This window comes from Lichenostomus cassidix, chromosome 2 (genome assembly GCF_008360975.1).
Source record: "Lichenostomus cassidix isolate B80296 chromosome 2, HeHo_3.0, whole genome shotgun sequence".
Lineage (NCBI taxonomy): Eukaryota > Metazoa > Chordata > Aves > Passeriformes > Meliphagidae > Lichenostomus > Lichenostomus cassidix.
The window spans coordinates 75,972,633-75,997,992 of record NC_139482.1 but is presented as its reverse complement, the minus strand read 5'-3'; the positions used below and the strand labels follow the sequence as shown (position 1 = coordinate 75,997,992).

The window sequence follows — 25,360 nt, the reverse complement described above, 5'->3', positions numbered from 1 at the left end:
GTTACAAAATACACAATTAGTCAAGAAATTTTTGTCAAAGCATTTAAAAGTCAGAAATTGTGAAATGTGTTTCTGGATATTTTATCTGAAAAATCACTATTCTCAGCTGCAATCCAATCAGCATTACACTGAAGATAATCCACACAGTTTACAAATGAAGCAGCCTTGCCAAGAGAAACTTTCGATGGCATGTGGTCCTTTTTTTGTAGGAATACAGAGTCATTAATCTTAGAAACCAAAAAATCTGAATTAAACTAAGCTTCTGGCTAGCATTCTTTGACTTAATCAAGTACTACTTTCCTGTCAGAGGGAAATAGCCTAGCTATTAAAAAAACAAAGTGGAGAGAATCAACTGAAGAAAAGAAAGAGTAATAAGATCTTAATGTTATTTTCCATTTACAACAAGAAAATTTTCCATTTACAAAAAGAGAATAATATCATTTCAAGGCAATATTCTGTTCTGCTTAAAGAAAAAAGCCCCTTCCACTTACATCTTTGTTTTTTCGTTTGTTCTCATCACTGAAATATGGGATAACTGAAACAGGGGATCACCAGAACCTGACCATTTGAACACAGGAACTGATGTGAGTAGGGAGAGAAAGTAGAAATCCTTGCTGTGTATCCTGGATAACAATACACCCAACTAAAATCATACAAATTCTCAAATAACTATACCAAACAGGCTTTGTTATTGAGGAAACAAGAAAAATATTAGAAGAAAAAAACAAAACAAACAAGAACAACAATAACAACAACAAAAAAAACCACCACCAAAAAACCCCAACCAAACAAACAAAATAATTATCACAAAACAACAAAACAAATATAGGGTGGACGACCTTTATCTAAACCTGTTTACCAAATTTCTAAAAAGAAATAACTGACCCAAATTCAGTAAACATAATGTTACAATAAACATTCTTTTAAAGTAATTTCAGTATGGTGCATTATGGGTAAGATTGAACTGACAGATGATGAATTTTATTTTCTTTTCAACATATATATGTGCATTAAATCTTAATGGCATTTAATCAAAACCCATTAAAAGTATGAAGTGAAGGAATACCTTCAATAACTGGAATAATTGAAACAAAAACATTGAAACATGATCAAAGAATAATGACTTCAGTGACTTTGAGAGTAGCTACTTAATGTCTTGCTTGTTCTATAACCAATATACAAAAAAAATGGAAATTAATATAATATAGTGATGTCCCCCTACCAAAATGTAAAACTCTAATTGAAGAAATACTAAAAAAGATTAGTTTTTTCTCTTTGGAAAGAGATTAATAAAAATAAGACTAAAAGATGAATTAGCAATTGGTGCATAGCTGAAAGATAGGAAACTTCAGTTCTCAAGGTCTCCTAAGCCAACGAAGAAAAGACATTTAGACTCAACTCATAGGAAATTTACTTACTGGATTGCTTGATTTTTTTCACTTTTGCATATGCATACATATAGTTGCTTTTCCTTAATTACTGCAACACAGATGTGTTCATACACAAGAGTATTCTGCATTTTCATATCCTCAAAAGACAGATTCTGTTCTGTAATTGTCAAGTATGTACTATTTTTTTTTCCAGAAAGTCTCAATAAATGTACAGTTAAAAAAAAAAAAAAGAAAGATTTGTCTGAATATTTCAATTGTATCACTGAAATTCCAAATATGCTCTAAATTAAATTGTGCCAGACTTCAAATGCTGAGCTATTCACTCTGTTAAACCATTAATATGTAACACCAGTTCTAATTAACATTTTTTATTTAGCTGGATGAACCATTTAATTGTGATTACAATCAAAAGAAAGCTACCTGATTTCTTCTCTTTTTACAATATAGTTTGTTAGCTCTCTCTGGATCATTCTATATACAGCAGACATAAAGGCAAAATGTTCAGTGGCATCAAGATTGAAAGACTAAGGTTCTTATATTGGGATGAAGTAACATTATGCATGGAGTTAATTAGCAAAAGCTCCATATGTAATTCAGCCCTTAAAATTTGATTTTCTGGTCTACTGGAATTTATTCATTTGCAGCCTAACGCTGTTACTAATTTATGTATTTTGATTCAATTTATATTGTTTCTTTTAAGTTTGGTAGTATACTGCCCTAATTTTATCTTTGCATACTCAACTGGTTTTTACTAGTTTTTTATGTCAGCATCCAGACCTATTTTGAAATTTTTCAAGTGCTTAGATAGCTTGCTCTTTTCTATATCAACACCCACTTATGGAAGCTACTAACTTTAGCTACTCATTGCAAATAAAGTTAGGAAATCATCAAAATCATGAAAATATGGAAACAATTCACATACAATAGAATTCTGCTATACTCAAGAAAACAACTTTTAGGTATCTTAATGCTAAACAATAAAGTTAAATAAATGTAAGTGACAGAAAAAATGTGCAATGCCAAAATAGGGAAAAGGACGCAAAAGAGTCAAGGAAGGTAGCACAAGAAAAAGTGGAGGCAAAAGTAAGATGTTGCAATTTTCGTAAACCAAAGAAAATTCAATTCCCCTTAATCTGACCCATGCCAGAGGCTTTGGCTGCTGGTTAAAAATTATGCTAGTAACTATTCTGTGCAATGACTCAACCTTTGGCCTTTGCCAAATGTACAACTTTATGATCACAGCTGTTCTCAGGAACTATCAATGTCATGATCATAAGTGGTCCAAATTAATGACTCCATGTCCTGATATTCAACTTTGTGATTTCTTCTGCCCCCATGTAAGTTTAATTCTAGTGGCACATTCTTACAGCAGTTGATTGGCTGGGTGATACTCCAGAAGGGAGGGAAGGACTAGACACTACCGCTGTAATCAGCCAGAGAACTTACACCCTTATGTAAGTTAAGTGCCTCATTTGTTATAGTTTATTTAAATACAAATCTGTCTGCAAAATCATGATTTGTGGTACATATTACAACTATTGACTGTGGAGCCTTTCAACTCAATCAAGCATTATTTGATCTTCCAGCTTGTCTTAGCACCACGTCCAAAATTCAAGAAATCTTTTCAATCAAAAGGAGAATGGAACTAATCCAAGCCCTCATAGTATTTCTGCTGAACCCCATTACTTCAGATGCAGCATCAGTGCTCAGCCTCTCTGGCAAAGTAGCAAGAAATTACATGTTATTCAGTGCCTTTTGTGCTTCCGTAGAAGACAGCTCATTCTGATGCTGCAGCATCCCACCTGGAGTCACCAATTTACAGAGACATCTTTCTTTTTGTGTGTTTCCTCTGTTAAGACTGACTGGAAGCCACAATGCATCCTATTGCTGGGTATGATGCATAGACAAACTGAGGGATGTCAAAGTATAAAAATGAAAGTTTCTGTAGTTTCTTTTAACCCAAACTGTCATCCATATAGAGGGATATGTTGTTTCTGGGATCCTGCTGCACTCTCCTAACCAGGAGGCATGGTCCCACTCACACTATTTCTGTGCCTGTGGAAATAACAGTGAATACAAATCCCTCTTCTAAAATCTAGTCTGCATTACAGCTTAAAAGTGGGAGAGAGAGCGAAAACAAAGCTGCTGAAAATGTGTGGTTTGCAAACAAGAAGGCTGCTGGAAGAGGACAGTCTCCACTAAGGCAGTTGTTTACTATTTAGAATGTAGCAGACAAAAGAACAGATGATAAAAAATTATTTCAGAAAAGGTTTTATTGTTTGACAATTCAAACTTTGTCACCATACATAATTTCTGCTATTAATTTGTAGCCAAACCACTATTGCTAATATATCCAAGTTATAATAAGCTTTTGGGAGTGAAAGTCCCTCTACTAGGGACTGCAAAAGCTGAATCAGGAAATTTCTTGTGTAGAGATGATGACAACATAAATATTTTCCACTGAGAAACCGAAGTAATCCAAACATGAGAAACAATTCCCTTTCTTATACAGTTCAAGTATTACACAATCACAGAATGGTTAAGGTTGAAGGAACCTCTGGAGGTCATGTGGTCCAACTCTCTGCTCAGTTTGACTCACTTGGAGCAGATTGCTTATCATCATATCCAGTCAGCTTTTGGTTGTTTCCAAGGGGGGAAGATCTACGACCTCTCTGGTCAACCTTTGCCAGTGCTTGGTCACCTTCACAATAAACAAGCTTTTCCTTGTGTTCAGACAGAACCCCCAGTGAATAGATTAATAATGATATGGTAATGCATTTTCATAGATTAACTTGAATTATTTGGGGGAAAAAAAAAAAAGACCCTGGAAGTTAAATAATTTTCAAATCACAAATCATTAAGGAATTTTACCCAAGAGATCCAAGCATGATGGCCAGAGGAGATGATAATCTAAGCTTATGTTATTCACTAAAGCTTCCCTTGTATGTGTTCAACAAGAATAAAATCTAATTAACTACACACAATCCAAGGTTTACTTAAAGTTAAAATGAAACAGAATTAATCTTTTCTTCAATAAAATTTATTTCTGTTGAAATCTCCATGTCAAGCTCAGAATAACACAGCATATCCAGACATTGAATAGTACGAGTTCATAAGTAAAATAGCTTGCAAGGACTTGCCTGACACATGAGCAGCAAAATACTGATAACAAAGAACAGTAGCACTAAGTAAAATTCTGAAGAGCGAGGGCTGTTTTCAGGCTTTTCTTATGTGACTAATAGAACCATGCAGAATGTAGCACACACTGTCCCAGGATGGGTCTCCCCTTCACTTTCACATTTGTCATATAGCCACAGTTGCCATTTTGGTTTCATGCTAGCTTAAATTGAAGGCTAAAAATAATGCCTGCTTATTAAAGGAGCAATCTCTTTCAATGTCTTAACTCAATATATGCAGAAGAACAAGGTTTGCTTACTGATCAGAAGCACTATAAGTCACTTTTTTCTTCTAGCTCTGTAAGGGAGACACAACTGAGAAAATTGCTTCTACATTTAAAAAAATGTAGGCATGTAGATGAGGCTCTTGGAAAAGTTTCTAAGTTTATCACTCTCTTGTACAAAGGAAAAAAAAGTATTGGTCTACAACTGTAGCTGTTACAGTCATGGCATATTTCTTTGACATAAAACAAAGCACTGCAAAATAATGACGTGTACATCACGTATGCACAGCAAAACTGTATGTTGGAGAATGGTGAAGATGTGATAAAGTGTAGTTACCTTGTGAACAGTGAGAGCTGGCAGTTTTGCAGACTTAAATATTTAATCCACTGAGTAGATCTCATCCATTAACTGCACCAAAGGAGGCTTCACTAAGTCTTGTAATGTGAAGAAACACTTTGAAATTTGTGCTACCTGCTGAAGAGTGAATATGTCGCCAAGAGTAATGCTACCCACTAAAATATTCACACTGGTAAAACGACTTTAGCCTACACTTAATATCTGCATGCCTGTATTTCACAGGATAATTTACATATTTCAAGGACACCCATTCCATAGCCAATAACCCTGATTAGGAGAAATCAAGTTATTTGAAACTGTGCTACAAAAGAAATCCCAGCCCATTAATTATATCAAAAATGACCTTGGTATTATAGATATATTCACAATCCTCTGTGACATTCAGATAAAGTTGACTGCACTATACATCAAGCACTGTGATACTCTGAAGTGCAAAGTCATAAATCTGTACCTGTTCATGTATTTACTGACTCATATACTAGAAAACTCAAGTGCTTATTACTTCCAACACTGCTATGCATAAACAGACTCTGATGAGAATGCATCTATGGTGGACTGCATCTAGTCAGTGATAAGTCACAAAGGAGAAATAAAAGATTGCCAGAAATCATCCTGACTGCTCTACAGTACATGAAAGTAATTTTCTTGTGGACAAAACAGATTTTATGCAGACCATATAATCCCCAATAAATTCCTTCATAGGAAAAAGTAGTATTTTATATGCAAGATTTGAAAGTCATTCCACAGGAAAAAAAAACCACACCAAATTATGTTCTAACAATATAGTGATAAAGGTTGTTGGTAAATCTGTACTAAAAGGTTATCAGTCCCCTCTGAATTCTTCAAAAACAGAGACAAAAACAGCTCAGGAAAAGAAATACAAGAACAAAGCAGTGATAGGATAGTTAAGACAACAGCAAGAGTAGAAGAAGACTATGACCTTACGCAGACTGGGCAGAGAGTATAAAGCTCTGAAAAGGCATTATATGCAACAGAAAAGCCACCTACAACAAATAACATTTGAAAGTTGTGACACACATTTGCATGTATGAATTATTTCTTCGTATTAACTTACAATAGCGGGTCAAGAGAAAGAAAAACCATAAAATTATAATACTAGTCTCAAAAATCTATCTTTTCTGACATAATTTGTTAATGAATATGAATGAAGATCACTGTGCTTCCTTTATGATTCTCCTTAGCAACAAAACAAAAGGAACTCTCTCAGCACAACTTTCTGACTGAAGACCAAAAATGTGACAAGTTGAGAAATGTCACCAGCACTATATGGATTGAGCACACTAGAGCTTTATTTAAGCTTCACTGAAATTAGTGGAGACACTTTCTACACAGCAGAACCCCATCAAGCATAGAGCTATTGCACAGTTTTTGACATTAGACTTGTTATTAATTTGAGCAACTATCTATCTGTAAAACATTCTCAATCAGGCATAGTTTATAAATCTCAGAGCTATTAACTCACACTAGCTACACATGTATTCCCTGGGATGTTGGCTTATTTTCTTAAAGAAAACAGAGAAAAAATATGTCTAAATTTAGGTCAGCTTAATGTTGGAAAGAAGGCAGTTGGAAGCAGTAGAATTCTATGCTGGAATTAAGGAAACATCTAAGATTGGAAAGAGATCTTTGGTCTTCCAGAATACACTTCTCTTTGTTTCAGCATTGCATCACATAATTTCTTCAAAAGAACAATTTAACCTTCACTGTAAACTACACAGGTTGTGTGTTCCTCATTATTTTAAAAGCTTAATCAAAGTAAGGACACAGTGAAGAGAAGTAAATGAATGAAATAAAATCATGGCCAATTAACAAATATGGAGAATTTAAAAGTACCTATATTTATGTAAAAAATGAACATTTGCAGCAGATTTGGATCCATATCCAGTTCTCCATAGGCATGTATAAGTGCACATATGTTTGTATATACATATGCATTTATGTACACACACATAAATATGTGTAGTGGTAATGTGAAGGCATGCTTTTCTGCTATCCAAAACTCCCTGAATGCAAGAAGCAACCTGGTTGGTATCCCATATTCTGTTTCCCAAAAGTAATGCATGGACTTCTTTTTTAACCATGCTCTACTACCATCCATTTTCAGAAAAAAAAACCAGCTTCTGTTACCTAAGTCCGTACCTCTACTTATTCAGGTATGAATATTTTAGTCCTGTGTTCTGCTTCTGTCATTTGCCTGAAGCTCACCTGTCTGTTTTGTTGTTACAGGCTTGTTATTGCTCTGTTTCCCTCTTACCATTGTGATCATTCTTTTATCTCTTCCCTCCCAATTTCTGCTCTTCCATATAGGTTGTTGGGCAAATTTAAGTAACAGTGCATTAAAAACTGTTACAGCTTTTCACATTTAATTTTTCATTGTTTCCAGTCAATAACCACTAACATATTTTCCCCACTTTCTGTCTTTAAAAGCAGTAAGTGGTGTCCCTCTCTTTCTTCTCCTTGCCCTTCGTTTTTTAAAGCCTGAAATGCAAATTCCCCTTCCTGCTTGTTTGGACTTCTGAGCTGTTACTGCTTACATTTTGAAGGCTTTTGCCTTGACACTTCTAACTGACAGTAGTAAACAAAATCAGTAGATATCTCCCATGCCTTCAGCAATAATGCTTTTGTCTATATATATGTAATACAGAATCTCTGTAAACCAGTGTCTAAACTTTAAGCTACAACGAAGCTGAGCATGATCAAAGTCACTTCTGGAGGGAGATGACTTGCTATTCCTCAAGGGCAAAGATCTGACACTTGCAGTTCAGAAATTACTGGACTAATTAATAAAGACCATCTGCATACACATAATCTTCAAGGTTTTGACAGTGAGGTAGTAATAATAATAATAATAATAATAGTATACCACCCAAGAAATTGCTACAGCGCTACATGTTGCCTTTTAAGCCCTTATAGCAGTCATGGTAAATACAGATAACTATTCCTCCACTAGCTTGTCTGACGATTCTTTTAGTGACCAGCCTTTTTCTCTGGGTGCATACAAACAGAACACTGAGAACACCTTTGAAAGCAGAGAGATCCCAAGCTTAACTTAACACTAGAGTTTTATTTTATTAAGCTCTGGCACAAAATTATAGTTGTAGCAATCTATTAGAATTATAGAATCATTTAGGTTGGAAAAGACCCTTAAGATTGAGTCCAATCATTAACTCAACACTACCAAGCTAAGCTTACAGCTTACTGCTCTTCTGCATTATATAAAATTACACAAAAAATAAAAACAACTGAACCGTGTTCCTTTCTTCTTGTTGTGCTTGTAAGATATAACCTTAGCAATTGTCAGGTAATTTTGTTTCTTGTCTTACAGTAAATTATATCCAGCTCCTGCTGCTGAGTTGCCTGATCCCTGCAGTGTGGATGATTATTCTTTGTTTGCTATTACTATGTACAAAGTAGAGAAACACTGAGAGAAATCTTAGGAAATGCAAGCTCTTATTCAACCAAGTTTATGGCATTTGTTAGTGCGGCTGAAAACAGACAGAAATGGGATTTAGTCAGTGTTGAACAGACTGATACAGGAAATCTCTGAGATGCCAGCCATAACAAAAATTCCAATTTGCAGTAAACACACATGAGGCGATCAGATGGGACTCTGAGACACTTCAAGAAATGTGATTATTACACACTATTGGAAGAACAATTCATTCACTGGACAGTAACTTCACTCTTTCTTTACAGCAGACACAAGACAGTATCACGCGTTTGCACAAGCAGCCCTAAAATGATAATGCAGCAGTAAGATTGGGTTATTCTCTGTGGTGGTTTTGATTGGCCCAAAACATCAGCGAAGTGTTTTTAACATCTAGGAGAAATTTGGACCCCTCAGAAGCTGTTCTAGTAGGCCTGGGGAGGTGTCTGAGGGGTGGAGTGTGGCACAAAGATGGCTCCTGTGTGTCCTGAGTGCAAGTTCTGGAAGTTTTTACATCAAGTCCAGCAGAGCCAATCTCTGATGGCTCTGAAGGTGATGGACATGCTGCCGGCCAAGTTTGGGCCAATTGGAGGTGCTGGTTACGCCTCTGTGAAAACATATTTAAGAAAAATTCAAAACAAAGCAGGCGCGCACTTCTTTCACTTTGTAGTTGGAGGAGGAGGAGGTGCAGGTGAAAATATGTGAGGGAGAACAGCATGGAGAGTGCCAAGGTCAGTGAAGAAGGGGGGAGAAAGAGGTGCTTCAGTGCTTCCGGCACCAGAGCTGAAACTTTCTGCTAGCCATGGTGGAAGCTATGGGGGAGCCAGAAATTCCTCCTGCAGCCCATGGAGTCCATAAGGATGCAGAAATACACCCACAGCTCTCTCCAGAGGAGGAGGTGGATGCCTGGAAAAGACTGTGAACCAGTGGGAGTCTCATCTAAGAGTTAAAACTGCAAAAGGCCTTGACTGAGAGAGATAGGCCTTGCTCCTGGCATGGAAGCAGCCTGGCCTCAGCTCGGGAGAGTCTGCACAGCACCTTATGGACAAAAGACTCATGTTGCAGCAAAAATTCGGGCGGGATGTTGCTCATGAGATTGGACCCACGCCAAAGAAGTTCCTAGAGGACTGTCTCTCGTGGGAAGGACCCCTGGCTAAGTAGAGAACCTCTTTTCCTGATTGGACTGACCAGAGGACCCCTCAACCTGCCCCTGTCTGTGTTGCTGGTTTGGAAAGAGGGAAAGGGGGGGGGGGTGAGTGCAGAGACTGCTTCTTAAGAGGGTGGGGGTGAGAGCAGAAAACTGTCTGAAGAGAGAGAGAAACAAGTAGAGATAAAGAGTATTTGTAGTAGAAGAATTGTGGTGATGAGTAAATTTGAGAATCTGCTCTGTGGACTGAAAAGAGACCCCACACCCTGCCCCCCCCCCCCACCTGGCTTGTGGATTGTAGAGGAGGAAAGGGGGTGAATACTATAGGTTCGTAAGAGGGAGGGGGGAGTGAACAAAATAATGTATGAAAAGTATATTTTTGCCTTGCATTTATCCTCCAATTCTGTTAGGTAATTAAACACTTTTTGCAACTTTAAGCTTGAAGCCTGTTTGCCCTTTTTCGTGCGTCCTCCTGGCAAGGGTCCTGTCTCAAACCCACAACATTCTCCACCAAATTTTCATTATTCAGCAGAAGAAAATAAGTAAAACTAACTTCTTTTCATAAATAGAATCACCAGTCCTTCCTAAAACATGAAAACCAGCTCTCTTCTGCATGTGTTTTTTCCAAATAGTTGTGAACTTAGTGAAAAAATACATGCATAATATTATCTAACATATATTTTTGAAATTAAGACTACATGAGACAAGGGATATGATGATTTTGAAGCATCTCTGAAAATGTCTAGGAGAATTTCTCTTGGCACACTACTGTAAATACTGGCATTTCAATTACCATATTAAAATCTGCATGTGCAGTCAGAAAAAATCACTTAAAGGGGGCTATTTACTTTAAATTCATTAAAATATTTAGAGTAGAATGTACTGAGAAGTTTTCTTCTCTTTATTCCCCCAAAGTAGCCCTGATGCAAGTGTTGGACTAATCAAAACACTAGCTAGAACATACTACTACTAATGTAACACATCCAAGCAGCTGAAGTGGTAGATTAGATAAAGCTCAACTTCTAAGCTACATCACACTTAAAGCGAGGTGGTCAAAGAACCTGGTGGAGAATGAGAGATTACTTTTATCACAGAATAAAATCACGGAATGGTTTGGGCTGAAAGGGAGCTTTAAAAGTCATCTAGTCCAACTCTCCTACCATTACCAGGGACATCTTCAACTAGATCAGGTAGCAACCTGACCTGGAACGGTTCCAGGGATGGGGCATCTACCATCTTTCTGGACAATCTGTGCCAGTGTTTCACCACTATAATCATAAAAAATTACTTCCTTACATTTAGTCCCAATCTATTCTCTTTTAATTTAAAACAATTAATCTTTGTTGAATCACAACCAGCTCTGCTAAAAAGTTAATCTCTGTCTTTCTCACAAGGCCCCTTTAGGTACTGAAATGCTTCAATAAGGTCTGCCTGAAGTTTTCTCAAGGATGAACAAACCCAGCTCTCAGCCTGTTCTCACAGGAGAGGTGCTCCTTTCCCTGGGATTGTTTTTGTAGCCCTCCTCTGGACCCATTCCAACAGGTTCATATCTCCTTCTTGCTGGGGGCCACAGAGCTGGATGAAGTAGTCCAGATGGAGTCCATGAAAGCAGACCAGAGAGGAACAATTTCCCCCCTTGACCTGCTGGTCACACTTTATTTTATACAGCCCAGGACACTGTTGGCTCTCTGGGTTGGAAGTGCACGTGGCCAACTCATTTGCAGCTTCTCACCAACCAACCAACCGCTCCAAGCCCATGTCTGCAGGGCTGCTCTCCATCTGTTCATCCCCAGCCTGCAGCAGTAGTGTGCTCTGCCCTGACCCAGGTGCAGCACCTTGTACTTGGCCTTCATGAACCTTATGGGATTTCCATGGCCCCACTTCTCAGGCTTGTCCAGTGTCCTCTGGGTGGCAGCCTGTTCTTCAGGTGTCTCATATTGCCCACTCAGCTTGGGGTCACTCAGCTTGGTTTTCTTCAGGCAAATAAATGGGATACCTATTTTTTGTCATTGTATACAATGGTAAACATGATATACAAATGTCTTCCTTTTCCATATATTTTTTACATTTTACTAACCTTTCATCAATGTGCCATGGTCTAGTTTAAGTGTATTGTTTTGAGAGACACTCTAGGTTTCCGTCTGGTTTGAATTCCCATTACCCCCCAGTTTCATAACTGGCTCTTCTTTCCCCCCCTCTGTTAAGTATTTTCTTCAGAAGTTTTCATCAGATCTTCAAGGTCACTATGGCAGATTACCTAATCTGCATCTTCTTTAAACTAAATATTTTATTATGATCCTTTCTAATCACAGCAAAAGTCAAAGAAAGAAAACTGAAAATTGAGTAGATTGAAACTGCAATCCCTTGAACTAAATTCTCAACATCTTCAATGGAAAGAAGAAATACTCTGTCATTTCTACACCTGCTTTCATCTGCTCTCTGGGGTTCTTCCTGCTGTGAACACCCTAAAGGCTATTTCTCCTCCGAGTACATAGATCTCTTTTTAAGCTGCCATCTTATACACTTAACATTCTGTGCACTTGAGTGCACTTACCATTTGCTTTTTGCTGCAGCTATAAATAATGTTGAGAGAATATCACTGTCGAGATGCCTTATCCACACATATGCAATGGGATCAGCAGGTTTTACAAAACACTTATCAACATAACATTTGGAGTTTTCACTCTGCTTTCAATTGAAAAAGCAAGTGCTGCTACAAATGATTTTCCCTAGACAAAGTGGTATTCAATTATTCAAATTACTTTAGGCTATAATAGTTGTACTAAGTATTGTTCATTTTATTAATGTTGAACATTGTTAACATCTTAAACAGTGGTATTTTAATTCACTTTCTAGACAAAGATTTGTGAGTAAATATAATAAAGTAAACAAGGAAATATGGCTAATTTATTAGACAAATAATATACATAGTTTGTTAAATTGCTTAAGTCTTACCTGAAGTGAAATAATTCTGCTGTAGTCTAGACCACACATCATATAATGTAATCAGATGCTAGTGATTAACAACAACAAAAAAAAGTCATTAGCAAAACCCTTTAAAAACAAATTTTCTGTAAGAGGGAGGAGGATGGAACCAGTTATTGTAAGCAGAAGAAAGGAAGAAATTTGGAAATTAAATCAGAGGTTCTGTATCCTGACTAAAATGGAATTTCTATGTATCTGAACTCACATCCCTCCTACCTTCCAAGACTCCATGCACTTTTCTCCAAAATTCAAACAATAAGCATGTTTTTTGGTATTGAAGTTCAGTAAAGGTTATGGAAAGCCTTATCTTAAAGCAAATAATGCATTCCTTAGGGTAGTCTAACTTATCTATGTTTTAGATTTTACCATATTTACTCAGGTGATAGCATCTAATGCCCAGAGACCTGGCTTCTGAAGTCTTTTTAACAGACCCAAGAAGCCATAACAGATTTAATTAAATGTTCTTCTCAGTGTAGTATTTGCATCTCTTTTTGTAATTTAAAATAAAACCAGTCTGTGATTTGAATGGGGTTTTCAAAAAATGCCTCCTACAGATTACCATAATTTATAGAGTAATCTCCTGGCAGGAACCAAACATTTTTTACTGTCAGTATTACTACTTGAGTTTTTTTGAAAGAATATAAGACTCAAAGAAGAAATGAGATTCCCATTTTCTCCAAAGATTACATTCTCAGCAGCATAAAGGAGAGTGAAGATGGATAATAGTATATAAGGAAGTAGATGACACTGCCTCCTCTTCCCAAAGGAATAAATGAGCATCATATTTTCATTTTTTTCCAGATTTTAACCCATCAAACAGAAGCTTATAGCCTTCAATATGTAATCTTTTGAATAACAGTAATAAATACATTTAAGTATATATTTAAAAATTGCCACAACCCAAGTTGAAAAAGCTCTAAAATACAGAACAGCTGATTAGCAAAAATCAAGTTGTAGAGAAATATTTCTACATGTGCTAATACTAAAAATATTTTAATAATGTTTTCAATAATGCAGCTACTCAAGTAGCATATCTTTGACCACAGTAATACCTGATATTAAATTTCAGTTAGTCATCCTAGCTGTACTTATCATGTAGTTTAAAGTGTAAGGACACTAGTCTACTCATTAACAACAAAAAAAAAACCAAAACAAAACAAAGAAAAAACCCAACCAAACAAAAATAAAAAAAAGACAAAAAAACCCTGAAAGCAATATTCTGTACTCATTCAAAGTAGTCACTTTCAATCATTTTTCTTGTACTGAAGATGTTTAAGACCACCAGTGGATTATTGCACTTGACCAGGATCCTAAGTAGATTTAATACCTGTATTTATTTCTTATCATATAATTATGTGTATCTGGTAACAAAATATGACTCAAGGTCAAGTATCTAGAACAGATTACCCTGGACTCATTTACTGATTCTATCAACAGACACAGTGGTATTGTGTAATAAATGACAGTGGTGAGTCTGTCCCATAAGAAGCAATAGAGGAGCAGACTTTAATGAAGCATAACAGTGGTGACATTCTGCAATTGTATCTATGTGAGCAAGTTCCTCTGCAGTAATGTAATGATACAGATAAACTTTACAGAATCTGATAATAAAATAGGTTTTTAACAGAAAAAATAATCTGGGGAACCAATACATCTCATTTTCAGCTAATAATGTTATGATAATTTGGGCATAAACAGCAGTGTTGATTTTATGTAATAGTCTTCTGTTCAATGATAATACATTTTCTTCTTTTTGGTTTTATTTAAAATTTTCATGTACAGTTTTAAAAAGAAAATTTTAAAATTGCTGTTAATCCCATATGAAAAATAAAATGCTTCCTTTGTCTTCATGGAAGACTTCTTATTCTGATTCTTATGCAGAAAAATGTTGCAATTTCTCCAAGTTAGACTTCTTTAGGAAATTACTAATAGTAGCACATCCTCCCAATCGCTGGCACAAGATTTGGATATACATGAAATTTTAGCCTGGGAAGTCTGCCCTCAGTAAACATATTTAATGTGTGGACATGGTCCTCTGCATGTCTTTCACTCCTGGCCATCTGCTATGTGGGCACCGCTCCCATTCACAAGTGGATTGGAAATTTTCCTTAGAGTATTCATGGCAAGAAACAAGAACAATAAGCCAAGGCTTTCCCCTTCTACCAGGATCACTTTCTTTGCTGCTTATAAACCACTGACATAAATGCCCCAGCACACTGAGAACGTATGTTGCAGAAAACAATATCTGAAAAGTAAAAAAACATGTAATGAGAACCAAAATTCTTGCTTACAGTAAGCTTTGTTACAATGGCACTTAGGGAATAACAACAACCTCTTTTGGTGAGAAAAGATATAAATAAGAAAGTATCAATATGACAGGACACTCGCTGCAAGTAAAATCCTATGGCAGAAAATACCATTAGAAAATAAACTTTATTTTAGAGATAAGGGACATTTTTCAGAGAACACATATGAATATAAGTGTTCCCATAAATGAATTTGCTATTCTGAATTCCTTCATATCTGTGTAATTAGATACCTGTGTAATTAGATCAGCAAACACATTCCCAAACACCTTAGAATATAGGTAATATTTAAAAAAATAAGCTGAGTAAACTCAAACAATGAAAAACAAAATGAGCAGGAGTCTGCTTGTGAAGTTTTTGGTTACATTGTTCCCAAACAAAGAGGTCTGAATTTGCCAGTGAATGCACATGGAGGGAAGCTGAAGTTTCAGTGAGTATATGGTAAAAAAGGAGCCTATGGGGGAGCACTGTACCTTTCTTCCATACAAAGTTCCTATTTTCATCACTGTGGACTGTTTGATTCTGTAAGAGCATGATGATGACAAATCTTCTGAACTATTTCCACTGCTTCTGTATTGACATCTTCCAGACAAAACAGGCAATGAACTGAATTGGTATAACTGGGATTAACTTGAGTGGGGGAGAAACTGAGTCTCCTCTTTTTGAAAAGAATACAAAAGAGATTAAATTTCCTCCTGATAATCAAGGTGTACACAACTGATGCAAAACTAAATTATAAGGGCACAGTGATGGCTAGGAAAAAAAAATGAACAAACCTACTAAAATGGTGGGGGGTGAATTTCTTTCTCCAAGCAATATCTGCTGACACACCATTTTCACTGCCTAAAAATACATACTGCCTTCAACACTGTTCCTATTTTATTGCATTTTACATTTGAAAGCCAAGCAACTTAATTCTCAGAGCACTGAAGAAGAAAGCATTACTAATGTTAACACTGTGACAGATTATTTAAATCAATTTCTGTTTCTGGGAGTCAAAACAGAGGCTCATGGGTGCTGGGAAGGTCTGTATTTCCCCAATGACTCTACCCCACACAGCACCTTATGAAATGAACTGCATCAATGCAAATGGAAAATAAAAGGTTATCATTTCCTTCCTTCCTTCCTTCCTTCCTTCCTTCCTTCCTTCCTTCCTTCCTTCCTTCCTTCCTTCCTTCCTTCCTTCCTTCCTTCCTTCCTTCCGTCCTTCCTTCCTTCCTTCCTTCCTTCCTTCCTTCCTTCCTTCCTTCCTTCCTTCCCTTCCCTCCTTCCTTCCTTCCTTCCTTCCTTCCTTCCTTCCTTCCTTCCTTCCTTCCTTCCTTCCTTCCTTCCTTCCTTCCTTCCTTCCTTCCTTCCTTCCTTTTCTCCCTCTCTACCTCTCTCTCTTCTTTCACCCTACCCCTTACTTAGAATCCACTCTTTTGGTTTTATATTATAAGATAAGGGACTAGGTTATACCAATTTCCATGTTCTGTGTATAATGTATTAAAAAAACTTTACAAGGGTTTGTGGACCCTCTGAATTTTGTCACTGCTTTTTCACTATGGGCATCTACAAATCTTGGGCTCCCCTTCCCCTTAATGGTGGGGTGCCTCACTACCTACTGCTCAGGGCCAGCATATTACCATAGAGTATATCTTAAAGCACACTATTAAAAACACAGGGAAAAAAACAATTCTAACATGCGTTTGGGAGAAACTAAGTATAGAAGGCTAATGAAAATATACTATGTTTGAAATTAGGTCACAGCCTGAAAGCTGAATGTTGCTTTCAAAAGGCAATCTCTGCAGAGAAACAGGACTCTGAAGAAAAGCATGTATCCAATGAGTTGTCCAGGAGGACTCTGTTTAGGAAATATTCATACCCACAGGCTTGTGCATGCAGCCTGGAGTGAGTTTCTCTCTTAGTAAATCTCATTCCACTCAAAAACATTTTGCAGGAGGTATGCATCTCTAAATAAAAGCATATCAACCTAATGAAATGTCTAGTACTTCTGTCCATTCGTTCTCTGTCCCATAACTTTTCAAGAACCAGAGTGTTTCTTCTAAATCAGAAAAGCAATTTCACCAGACACATGTTGCAACTACAGAACACAGAGCAAAGTCAGATTATTTCTTCAAATCTGCATCCAGTATTTAAACATGGGATGGTGCCAACTTACCTTTTGGAAGCATTACATGTTTAATATGTATATGTACATGACTAAGGATTAATTATATTCTTTTCACAATGTTTAGACAAGGCTAAGCACCTATCATAGTGAGCTGTAACAATCTTACAAGAATATTTTCAGTAATTATCATAACTAGATACATCTCAAGAGTCCATCAAGGTGTACTTAATTGTTTTAAAATAATGATCTAATCATAAAGACTGCACATAATTAATAACAAACAAAATCTGCAAATAGCAAGCTGTCTCCCATTAATCTCTACTGTGCAACTCATCTGTATCATCTAGTTATGTAAAAATGGCATGAGGAGCCCAAGAAAGCAACAGGATTTTACAATGATTTCTTGAGCTAAGTACTCCTTCAGAAGCAATAAACATTGAAAAAAAATCCTTTATGATATGAGGGTGGTAGTGGACAGTCCTCATTCAATAGTAGTCAGCTAAAATTAGAGTAATCTGGCTCAGTTCCATTCTCATGGAACTCTTCCTGATTGTCCAAAAGACCCAGCCAGGACAGCAGCTGTACCTTGTGTCAGGAGGGAAAGCAGTGGCCCTTCTTTGCCTGAAATTCTCTTAAACTCTGCCTGGAACACAAAGACTCACAGGGCCAGAGAAAGCATGAAAGAGTAAGGATGTAATGAAAAATATCCTGACTTATATTTGGGGTAATAAATTTAATTTCTTTCAGTGATTTATTTTTAAAGTTTCTCACGTCATTAGAGAAAGTGAGATCAAAAGGGACAGATACTCAGAAACTTAAAAAAGTACAATAGCACATTTCGTACATTTTCTTACCTTTCCTCTATTTCTGTATCTGCTGTAATTCCTCTTCTCTTGGTTATACATTCTAATCAGAGCATTCAATTTTTAACCTCACATAAAAACTAAACAAAAACCAAAAAACAAACAAACAAACAAACAAACAAAAGAACAAACCAAAAAAACAACCAGAAAGCCCTAGAGCCCTAGAAATCTGCTTGCTGCCCCCTACCTGAAAAGACAATAGCATTATCATCCTTTAATAAGCACACAGATTCCTGCTAATCTATTTCGAATAATTGTTTAAAAATTTAGAGTTTTCTTCACATTCCTGTACGAATACATAGTTCAGACAGATTTTTTGTCAGTAAAGACAGAAGGAATGTTTTAAATAATCAAAAGTAAGCTTCTTCTGAAATGCATCATTCTCCCACTCCCAACACACATTACGAATCAGTATTCATTCTGTGTGTTTTTCCCAGCACAGTGTTGCACAGTGTTCAAACAGTTTTTAATGAATCCTGCACTCTATACTTATTCACTGTGGCTTTCTTTTTACATCCAGAAAGGGACACAAGACTGAAAATTACAGCTGACAAAAATATAAGGTGTGTTAGGATGAGATAAGTTACTTTCAGAAAACTAATTTCAATTATTACTAACAATCAGTGCTGGTGTCGCTCTGTAGGCTTCAAAGAGCACTTGTAGGAGCAAAGACAATGTTTTACTCACTGTCAGCAGATGTAGTTATGCAGGAATTAGCTGATACGAACCACCACAGAGATGAAAATAGCATTTATACTGGGAGTGCAAAAGAAAATGAGATGCTCTGTTACCTAAATTAGTTGAATTAAATTTTCATTGGCCTCACTGAATATTAATTACCCTCACAGTTTGTCTTCATATTGCACCCAAAATTCTTCTCTAGTTCTCATACATGTGTACCTCAAATCCCTGTCCTTTTACATCTCTTTATAGCCATATATCCCAGAATGACAGAACAAGCTGAGTTGGAAGGAACCCCCAAGGATCATCCAGTCCAGCTCCTGGCCCTGCATGGCACCATCCCCAAGAGTCACACCATGTGCCTTATCCAAACTCTTAAGCTCTGTCAGGCTTGGTGCTGCAACCACTTCCTTGGGGAGCTGTTCCAGTGCCCAGCCACTCTCTGGATGAAAAACCCTTTTTGATATCCGACCTAAGCCTCCCCTGACACAACTTCAGGCCATTCCCTTGGGTGCTGCCACTAGTCACTACAGTGAAGACTTCCCATCATCTTCCCCTCACAAGGAAGTTGTAGACTGCAATGAGGTCTCCCCTCACTCTCCTCTTCTCCAGGCTGAACAGACCAAGAGACCTCAGCTGTGCCTCATACAGCTTCCCCTCAAGGCCTTCACCATCTGTGCTGCCCTTCCATTGGGCGTTCTCTAATAGTTTAACATCTTTCCTATATTGTGGTGCTCAAAACCGCACAAAATATTCAAGATGCAGCTGCACCAGTGCAGAGCAGAGTTTAAGCCAAAACACAATACATTCTAAAGGAAGAAGGGATGATATTGTCAATAGTTGGAGAATACTATAATATCCTCTATTGCAATTTACTGTTCTACCATTCCTTGCATATTAGACTTTTACAGGAAATGTTAAACTCTAAGCATGGAAGTGTTTTCCTAAATACAAAGCTTTTATGTTTTTCTGTTTAATTGAAAAAGCTAACACTGAACAAGCCAACCCTTGATCTAAACAGCACATCCTTAGTGGTCAAAAAAAAGTTTGAAATGTCTGGAAAATGCACCTTTATGGTGGGGAAATTCAATGATATTAGCTTTTTTTTTAGTTATTAGCCAATATTTGTTAGGAGCTAAAGTGCAGAGTTTCCTGTCTCAAACATCTTTAAGGCCACAGAAGGGAGGAATTTATGACAGGAAAGTGCTAATTCCAGGCCTGGCAGAGGCCTGGCTGGGATCTGGTTAGCACATCCTGGCTAAGGCACCCAAACAGAATTTCCCCACTGTGACAGTCTGTGAAAGGAAGCAACTTCTCCTATGCATATCACTGGTCAGAGATCCCCCCAAGTTATGAGACAGAGGGCATCTGAGACCATCAATGACCACGACAGCCCCCTGACATTCCTCTGTGGATACCTGGAACTTGGACTTGATAAAGGTAGTACTGTTGTCCAGGTGCTCAGAAGACAAATACAATGACCTCAGACCTAGGGGGAGGTTTACAAAGCTTGGAAAGAAGGATGTCTTAGATTGATGATATGATAATCCTTTATCCCCTATCGTTGGCTTATATGCCCAAGAAAGAAAAAAATGTGTGGTCCTGTCTCTTTAACTGCACCCAGCCGCAAAGAAAAACGCGGGTTGTTTTGAAAACATTTTCTCCAAGCCTTGCTCCGGGAGAAGATTCGTCGCCCAGCAGAAACTGCGTGCTGGACGGGGGTCAGAGTGAGCTCTGTTCCCGTTTTTTCCATTCTTCTTCTTTTTTCCTCGTTTGGACCCCTTCTCTTCGATCTGCTTTACCACCCGGAGACCCAGGAGGGCCAGAGGACAGCAGAGCTCTCCAGGGAGCTCCACCCGGCCCCGGGTGGGGGGCGAGGAGGAGAAGAACTGCGTCTGAGAAAAGGACTTTTTAATCAGGTTGAATAACTGCCTTTCACCTTGTTTTTTTCCCTTTCCCCTGTGCCTTGTAGGGCACTCTGCGTGGTTTTGTTAAATAAATAGTTTTTTCTTCACTTCCATCTAAGAAGTTCTGTTGTAAGTGGGAGAGGGAGTGTCGGGGCCCTTCGCTCTCGGAGGAGAGAGTCTTATCATTAACCCGGGACAAAGGATTTGTCATTGATAATAGATACAGAGAATGCACAATTTAGGGGCCACAAGGAAATTTTGCAGAACTCCCAAGACAAGAAAGAAACTAATAAAACCAACTCAGCAACTGTGCTGAAATCAGCTCCAACAGGCTAAAAAGTTATTCCAGCAGGGGAAGTTTGCTACCACTGATTCATGGCCCATTGACCCAAGATACCCACAGCCTCAAAAGAAGAGAAGGACTGAGAGTGCAGACTAATTAGCATAAGAAATGAGGGAACCATTTAACCAACAGAAGATGAAATACTAATAATAAGAAAACTATGTAACATGTAGCCAAGAAACATTGCTTGCTTTGTTTGCTACAATTTACAGATAGCGAAAAGATCTGATAGTTGATGGTGGACTCTGTGGACCCAGCAACCCTTTCTGCACAGAAACTGCCAGCAGTTGAATGTACCCAGTGCCCTGCCTCACCACCGAGAGCCCCAAAGTGAAGGAGGATACCTCTCTCTCCCCACCTCTCTCTTCCCCACCTCTGCCCTCTCTCTTCTCCCTCTGCCTTGCCCACTCTTCTACCTCTTCCTTTCCTGTTTCCTATTTATTTCTCTCTCTCTCTACCACCCATTTATTATTAAATAAAATTCATATTGTTGACTTTGGCATATGGTCTCATTTGCACCTTAATTTGGGCAGACATCTCTTGGATCTTAACATCAGTGAAAAGAAAAATTCACTCTAATTTTTTGTACCTAAGTTAGTTAATTAATAAAATTTAGCATCTCAGTTGGTTCCTTTATAAATGTGTATGGGTCAAATTCCAAAATTGTACTAAATTATTTCTCAATATGATTCTTAGGAAAGTTAAATGGATACCAAGCATGAGTTGCATCCATTATTTCTGTCGAAGACATGATATCCAAAAAACAGCATAGTGTACAATGCTGATCAGAAACTATGTTCTGTTAAGACATCTTTTTTTTAATCAACTCAAAAAGAGGTTAGTGGTTATATTTCTTCAAAGCTTAAATACCTTTCTATTAGCTCCTTTTCATATACTTTGTAAAATCAACAGATGAGTTTTGGATTGTGCCTGGATCTTGAAGTTTGTCATCAGAAAGAAGCAAATTAGAAAATCTCTGCCTGCATTCCTTTAAAGCTAACTGGTTGTGTAGCCTGGGTAGAAGTTAATTGTCTTCAATCACTGTTAGGTGTATCATTCAATTAAGCCTTCACCACGTTTCTGTGAAACTACTACGTTTTTAAAGATGCATATTTATTTCTAGACATATGATTCTTCACCTCATTTGTTTTCATATACAAATAGGTACCAGTCCCTAATCTAGCACCCAATGACACTCTTGTGACAAACTGAATTGCAAACACCACTAATGAGAGCTTCCATGTATTCACAATTCACCCACTGCATTTTCTAAAATGCATCTTGCTTTTCAGACTGTTTACATTTCTTCAGGATGCAACAGAGCAGCTGGGCTACACACCAGCTCACGCCAAGACATCTTAAAGAATCTCAAACTATCATGAATCAATACCATAAAGCCAAGACAGCTGTCTCCAGACAAACTCGTCCTTCCTGGCCAGCAGAGGTCCTTCAAACAGAGATGTCATAACATTTCATACAACCATAACAATTCTACCTACACTGTCACAGTCATGAAACCCACACCATAGAAAGATGTCTTCATTTCATTCATGGCCATTTTGCTTTCAAATTGAGTGAATGGTGGCCAACAGCTACATTTCCTTCAAGTTCAGGAACTTCCAGGTCTGCCTTAGTGCAGCTGGTGCTTTATTTGCTCATATTTTAGTATAATCTTTTACTTAAATTCAGGAGTATTTTTATTAAAACAGAAAATATTTTTGAGAGATGGATTATTAATTTCTTTCCTAAAAGTGCTATGACAGGTATTTACTGAGCATGTACAAACTATTTTCAATTCACTGAATAGCAGATTTGTAGAGTTCTGTCCTAAAACTAATAACATCAAGAGAAATTTTAGCACCAACTCAGTTGGAAGTAGTTTTGTTGGTTTTTGCTTATGTTATGCTACTAATTCAAACTCACAAACCCAAATTTTCTTGTTATCATCTAAGTAAAAAGGAAAGAAAATATGGACCAAGGACAAAATAGTATCAAGGAGATCCTGAAAACTTATATTAAGTGTTCAGGGACTCAAAGACAAAAAGAAATTTATAGATGAAAATGAAACTGCTAAGACAATATGAAAGCTTATACTGATTACTTGTTACATGGTTCATTAATTAATTAATCTACTTCTTGCTAAACATACTTTCATAATACATAGCATTCCATAACAAAAGTGGTCAGGTTATGTTCTGCTCAGTAAAATAGTGTGCAAAATGAAGTCAGCTTAATCTTATCACAGCAAAGCTTGTCTCCTGCTGACATAAAAGGGAACTGCACAGCTAACACTCTTCAAAGGCTTTGAAGATATACAGCATTGCAATAGTAGTCAAAGAGATCATGAATTTGTGTGTGTCATCTGATGAGTCTCTTGTAATTGAATGCCTTTATTCCACCTCTCTGTGTTACACTTTAACCTACTCAGTGAGATCATGCCAGTGTCACACCACTCAAGCAGCAACATCTTTAACTATGACTCACTGACATCAATCACTCTTGCTTTTTTAGCACACCAAAAAAAAAAAAAAAACCAAAATAAAACTGGCTTTGTTCCCTGAAAGAGCTTTTTCCCTTTTATGTTAATGTGATAAAAGAAAATACAGAAGCAAACCAAAATTGTTCAATAGTTAAAAGAGTGCAAAAAAACTTCATGACATTCAATGACACTGAAAAAGACAGCTGTAGCATTCCCATTCTTAAAATATTCTTCTCTAACTTGGTCATACATAACTCATACCATGAACACTGCAGTTACTTAGATACAGTATGAACAAAATTATGATATATGGTATGAAAAAATTAAAACGATCTGTGTTAACTTTCTCAGTCTACGAGCAGGTGTGTGATTGAATATGTTCCCTTTTTGTATGTTTGAAGATAGGGTACATGTAAGCATTTTGCATAACCTTTTGAATGACATAGATGTGCACTCCAATGTAATAATTTCTGTCCTTGTAAATTTAATTAACTTGCTACAAAACAAGAAAAAATATTTAACTAATAAATCTATACATTCAGACTGCATTTAGGGCCTTAGAGTTACACAAAATCACAAGTATTCCAAATTAATCAAGAGTGAGGGTAGCTGTACAAATTTGCTAGAGGGGTCAGCTGATTAAAAACTTAAATTTTATTTCTGTGATTTCTAGTACTTGAATCCTGTTTCATTTTCCACTGAGTATAAGCCAAATTTTGCATCTCAGCTTTAGGTTGGATATTGCCTTCTTCTCTGAGTGCTAACTGAATTAAACACTTGAGTTTATTTAACCATCCTTCCTAACAATTCAATCAGTTCAATCAACATCTATTTTTGTTAGGCTAAATGCATAAAACAGCGTTAAAATGAGGATAAAATTCTCAATCTTTTATTTTATGAGTTAGTTGGTAATGAATGACATAATCAGTTTGAGCTATCAAATTCTAAAATAAATAATCTTTGTACTTGTTCCTTACAGAGAAATACATCTTTATTTTTGATACTGCCAAGTGGTGAAATAAGATTACATTATTGGACTGACTAATTGAAAATTATTTCCATCACTAAAATTGTATTTTAGTGCCAAAGAGCAAATAAATAAATAAGCATTACTAGTTTTCATGGACTGTGATTGTTTAAGAGCAGAAGAATATTTTGCAAAGAGATCCAATTACATATTTTTGAGACAAGTTCAAATATTGCCAATTTTTTAAACTGACAATTACATTCACATTTATGTGTTCTGTGAGAAAAATCCAAATATAAATCACTACATTTTGATGAGAACTGACCTAGACAGTGCACCAATCCTCTAATCTCCACCAGCATAATTTTTAAAAGGTTTAAGTCTGTTACCTGAGTAGAATTTGTAAGTATCATTTAAATGTTTCAGCTAGCTTCCCCCCCCAGTTTTGCAGTGTCATAGTTTGGGTTTTTTCCTATAATTTTCCTATTTCAAATGCTTTCCCATTGACCCATTTTTTTTTTCTTTAGGTTTAGAAACAAAGCCAAAGAAACCAACAAAGGTATGAAAAATTTATTATGCCACACAACAGGCATAAGATGACAAGAGAATCTGCTTTAAATGAGTGGCTTACTGTTTGTCTAAACAAATTTAAAATATTTAAGATTATATTGGTATGAAGAACAAAGTCTGTGAAACTGTAAGAAAAATGAGACAATCTGAAAATCAGTCAGGTGAATGATAATAATAGGACCTAGGTGTTTGGGTACCATGTAACTGGATTTACCTACTTTAGTAATTGATTGTTAGACACCATTCTTGACCACCTTTATCACGTTAATGGAGGAACATATTTAGACAATCAGATCATTTCTTAGTCCTACTTATGCTTCATTGTTTGGGAGTAATCCAGGTCACTGAACAGCATTCTGATAGATGCTGAAAGGGAATACTAAGTAAATGTTTCTGTTGGGT

At 36.9% G+C, this 25,360-nt stretch overlaps 1 protein-coding gene across 2 annotated transcripts in view; it reads right to left on the bottom strand.

The window, feature by feature from the left end:
* The window catches only part of CDH18 (cadherin 18), a 501,292-nt gene that overhangs the window by 364,926 nt on the left and 111,006 nt on the right, over positions 1-25,360 (bottom strand). The window lies entirely within an intron of this gene.